We start from the raw sequence: 5,469 nt of genomic DNA, 5'->3' as shown, positions 1-5,469 counted from the left end.
GAGAGAGTGAGGAGAGGGGAGGGGAGAGAGAGAGAGAGAGTGAGTGAGGAGAGGGGAGATAGAGAGTGAGGAGAGGGGAGAGGAGGGGAGGGGAGAGAGAGAGTGAGGATAGGGGAGGGGAGAGGGAGAGTGAGGAGAGGGGAGGGGAGAGAGAGAGAGAGAGTGAGGATAGGGGAGGGGAGAGGGAGAGTGAGGAGAGGGGAGGGGAGAGAGAGAGTCAGGAGAGGGGGGAGAGGTCGACTTTGGAGTCCCTTATGTCATAAAGAGAACCTTCTGCCCTGCCACTCGGCCTGCCTCTGTGACCCGAACTCTCTGACACAGGTCACTTTATATAATCCTCCTCCTCTCCTGTCCTCTCCTCTCCTCTCCTCCCCTCTCCTCTCCTCTCCTCTCCTCTCCTCTCCTCTCCTCTCCTCTCCTCTCCTCTCCTCTCCTCTCCTCTCCTCTCCTCTCCTTCCGCACTAGTAATCCACTGCTGCAGCTCTTTAAGCGTATGGAATGTGAGGCAGTTACATAAAATAATCAAACTAACTGGTAAATTCTAGTTTCTCTCACACAAAAAAATAAAAGAAGGGGGAAAAAAGAAGCATGGGGTGAAAATAAACAAAAAAACATCAAAGTCTAAATGTGCCAAACACCTCCGTCTTAGAACTGACAGACAGACAGACAGACAGACAGACAGACAGACAGACAGACAGACAGACAGACAGACAGACAGACAGACAGACAGACAGACAGACAGACAGACAGACAGACAGACAGACAGACAGACAGACAGGCAGGCAGGCAGACAGACAGACAGACAGACAGACAGACAGACAGACAGACAGGAAGGCTGGGTAACAGACTGGGAAGGAGGTGGTTGGACCACTCCAGGAGAGGAGACAGGGAAAGAGAGGAATGTGACTTACCAGATTCTTCAACGCACACTGAGAGAGAGGAGAGATGCCAGGAAGTCACAGTCCCAACAGGATCACAGAGGGATCAGCCACAGGGACAGACACCTGGGGAACACAGAGACACACAAGTCATTAAGACATATAGGGACGATACAGAAGGCTTTCATACCTTACATAGGGAACAATTAAATGTTTAAAAAAATAAAAAATAAAAACATAAAATGATATATACATTTTACCATAAGATTGTCATCGAATCAGTTCTTTCTTGAAATGTTCACAGAAGAATACATTACATTTGACTACAGAACCTACAGTACAATTCCCTACTAACAATTGCCTATATTTGAGAACGTTTTTTTTGTTTTTTTCTTCAGACTTTCTGATATTGATAAACATGCTAATTGTGTTTTAGTCTATTTCTGGTGCTGTGTCTATGTGTGTCCTATTTCCTATGTAGATACTAACTTAATAAATAAACATGATATTAGAATATAATCCAGGTATGGAGATAGGGTAGTGGAGGACTAGCTTAGTGTCTCCAGGGCCCTGGGATATTCCCTCCCTGTTCAGGGCCCTTTTGTTCTGTGATAAACATGGAGGTAGTCAGTTCCCCACGTTGCCGTGGTGTCGTGTTGTGGGGAACACTACAGGGAGCAGGAGTGGCAGTCATACTGCTACAGAGACGTCACTCAACAACAACACCACTGCGTTTGTGGTTGTTTTCTTTCTGTGTCTGCTTTTTGGTTTTGTGCACGTGCACACACACACACACACACACACACACACAGATGCACGCACGCACAAACACACACATTACAGTAACTCTGAACTTCATATTCAAGCATTCTTCTAATTATGTTGGTAACCAGTTTATAATAGCAATAAGGCACCCCGGGGGTTTGTGGTATATGGCCAATATACCACGGCTAAGGGCTGTATCCAGGCACTCCACGTTGTGTCGTGCATAACAACAGCCCTTAGCCGTGGTATATTGGCCATAACCCACACCTCCTCGGGCCTTATTGCTTAAGTATATGATAGGCAATAAATCCTTCTCACGTACAATCACTAACTATTTTACAGCTCATACTAATAATGACTTTCATGTATTTGCATATTTAGCTGAAAATGAAGAAGAGACAGTTTGGCCATTTCGGAAACTGTCAAAGGATGCAAATGTTATTATAGTCTACATTTGTGTAAAATGGTTACATTCAACTAGCAGTTCATCATTACCGTTTGATTGACTATGTGGGCCTGTATAATAATAATAATAATAATAATAATAATAATAACGTGGTTCTCTGTAGCTCAATTGGTAGAGCACGGCGCTTGTAACGCCAGGGTAGTGGGTTCGATCCCCGGGACCACCCCCATACGTAAAAATGTATGCACACATGACTGTAAGTAGCTTTGGATAAAAGCGTCTGCTAAATGGCATATTATTATTATTATTATTATTATTAACAAAACATCTCTAAATAGGGGACTTCCGATGCAACAATAGTACAATCAAGAAACATATTCCAAAAATAACTTCAAATCATCACTATACCACAGCGGTGATGGGTATAGCACCAGGTGAAATACAATCCCATCCATGATATTACACATTATATTTTCCCCAGCAGCCATCAGAAGAGGAAATAAGCAGGTTTTGTAATGTAACGTATCAAACTGGCTGCTGGTGAAATAGCTACGGCTTAAACACATCTAGCCAGAGGAGGCCCGGAGCCAGGGCCAAGTTTCCAGGGTTTGCGTCTCAAATGCCACCCTATTCCCTATGTAGTGCACTACTTTTGACTAGAGCGCCCATAGGGAATAGGGTTCCATTTGAGACACAGCCCAAGGCAGTAGCAGTAATATGACTAGCCTAATAGATTAAACTCTCCAGTAATATCCTCATGGCCTTAAGCCACGGGGCAGAAATCCACAGCCGAGGATGAATTCATCGCTACGACTTCAGCCTCTTCAGCTTGACGACTCAGTTGTGTAATCATTCCAATAATCGTTATCATTCAAATGACATTCTACTGTACCGGCCGATTTCTTTTCCAATGTAGATACAGTGTGAACTGGTCTGAGCAACTTAAAAAATACCCCCACTTCACTAAAAGCCACTGTTAGGATACTCACTAGCAGGAACAAGTGTCCTTAAAGAAAACAGATTCTTCAGCCTCTATAAAACCAAAACCATTTCTTCATATTCAAATAAATGGCTGCAATTTAAATGTAATTCCAAATCCATTAAGATAATGTAGGTTAAACCATTTTCAGCCCAGCAGCCCTTTAAACAAAAGCAAAGAGACTAATAGTCATATTATCCAAACCATTTAACACCCCGTCCTAATCAAACTTAAATGATCACACAATTCAAGTACATTAGGCCAATTAACACAATTTCAAAGAGGCCTATTCTGTCAAAGAAATGTAATTTAGTGGTTGAAAAGGTCTTTATGCTTTGGAGTAGGAAGGGACTGACTCCCACTGACAATTTTATTCCATTATTTAATTTATTAAGAAGTTTAAAGACAAATCCTGAGAATTGGACATGAGATCAACAGTTGAAAACTATAGACTGACAGTTACCAGATGCATAAAATAATAAGATGCCTTGCAGAGGCCTGGTCTGACCTCTCTGGTCTGACCTCTCTGGTCTGACCTCTCTGGTCTGACCTCTCTGGTCTGACCTCTCTGTCTGACCTCTCTGGTCTGACCTCTCTGGGTCTGATCTCTTGGTCTGATCTCTGGTCAGGGTTGTGTTGCTGTATTGCTACTGTGGATCTATTTCTATGGGGCCTAAGAAGACACACATTGCTGTGAAAAAAAAGTATTTGCCAATAGCTGGTTGTGCCACTTTTAGCTGCAATGACTGCAACCACATGCTTCCTGTAGTTGTTGATCAGCCTCTCACGTCGCTGTTTGACCGTTGGTATGAGGTTCTTACTGTGGAATGCAGTGTTTGGTTTTCGCCAGGCATTATGGGACCCATGTCGTCCATGGTGGTGGTGGTGTGATGGTTTGGGGATGCTTTGCTGCCTCAGGACCTGGACGACTTGCCTTAATAGAAGGAACCATGAATTCTGCTCTGTATCAGAAAATTCTACATGAGAATGTCAGACCATCCGTCTGTGAGCTGAAGCTGAAGCGCAGCTGGGTCATGCAGCAAGACAATTATCCAAAACACACAATCAAGTCTACATGGAAATGGTTAAAAAGCAACAAATTTGAAGTTTTGGAATGGCCTAGTCAAAGTCCGGACCTAATACCAATTGAGATGTTGTGGCAGGACTGGAAACGAGCAGCTCATGCTTGAAAACCCACAAATGTCGCCAAAATTCCACCACAGCGACGTGAGAGACTGATCAACAACTACAGGAAGCATTTGGTTGCAGTCATTGCAGCTAAAGGTGGCACAACCAGTTATTGAGTGTAAGGGGGAAATTACTTTTTTCACACAGGGGAACTGGGCGTTGGATAACTTTGTTAATTAAATAAATAAAATAAGTATCCTTTTTTTTTTGTGTTGTTATTTGTAAACTCAGGTTCCTTTTATCTAATATTAGGTTTTGGTTGAAGATCTGACAACATTCAGTTATAGTTATACTATCCTAGCGGGTCGATTTTCTCTGTGGACAGACGGACAAACTGACAGACCCTGTGGTCTTTAAGTGCTCCCTCCTTCAGCAGAAAGGCAGCAGGCAGGTTGATGGCCTCTGAGTGTTTACCGGCTATAAAAGGTACACCGAAGACCATGAAAAATACATATCCCTCAAATCACCTTGGCCTTTACTCTCTCTGCCAGGGCCTTATCGTGTATTTATAACGTACCAAGGAGTGAAGTCTTTTTTTAAAGCATATCGGTCCCTAAGAGCAAAGTGAAGTGCATGTTTCAGGTGAAATAAAACGCACGTTATGTTTTTTTTTTTTCCTAAACAAGGTACAAATGGGTCTGAAAGGGTTATGTCCGAGGGCAGCAGCATCTACCAGGGCAGGGCCAGAGCAGGACCAATCCAAGGACCAAGGAATAGCACCTCAGTTCAGGAAGACGAAATGGTCCTGTGAGTCTCACCAACCAAAACGAGACATAACGGTCCTGTGAGTCTCACCAACCAAGACATACCGTCCTGTGAGTCTCACCAAGCAAGACATAACGGTCCTGTGAGTCTCACCAACCAAGACAAGACATAATGGTCCTGTGAGTCTCACCAACCAAAACGAGACATAACGGTCCTGTGAGTCTCACCAACCAAGACAAGACATAACGGTCCTGTGAGTCTCACCAACCAAGACAAGACATAATGGTCCTGTGAGTCTCACCAACCAAAACGAGACATAACGGTCCTGTGAGTCTCACCAACCAAGACATACCGGTCCTGTGAGTCTCACCAACGAAGACATACCGTCCTGTGAGTCTCACCAAGCAAGACATAACGGTCCTGTGAGTCTCACCAACCAAGACAAGACATAATGGTCCTGTGAGTCTCACCAACCAAGACATAACGGTCCTGTGAGTCTCACCAACCAAGACAAGCCATAATGGTCCTGTGAGTCTCACCAACCAAGA

The 5,469-nt window shown here is 43.8% G+C and overlaps 1 long non-coding RNA gene across 1 annotated transcript in view; it reads right to left on the bottom strand.

Moving 5' to 3' along the window:
* Positions 1-620: 620 nt before the first annotated feature.
* Positions 621-5,469, bottom strand: part of LOC311121227 — a 47,535-nt gene continuing 42,686 nt past the window's right edge. The window contains exon 3 of the long non-coding RNA XR_014612245.1: positions 621-1,004. This is a non-coding gene — a long non-coding RNA (uncharacterized lncRNA). The remainder of the gene's footprint in view (positions 1,005-5,469) is intronic.

Source organism: Coregonus lavaretus (assembly GCF_964263955.1).
Source record: "Coregonus lavaretus genome assembly, contig: HAP1_SCAFFOLD_3280, whole genome shotgun sequence".
Classification (NCBI taxonomy): Eukaryota; Metazoa; Chordata; class Actinopteri; order Salmoniformes; family Salmonidae; genus Coregonus; species Coregonus lavaretus.
This window is presented reverse-complemented; position numbering and strand designations above follow the sequence as displayed.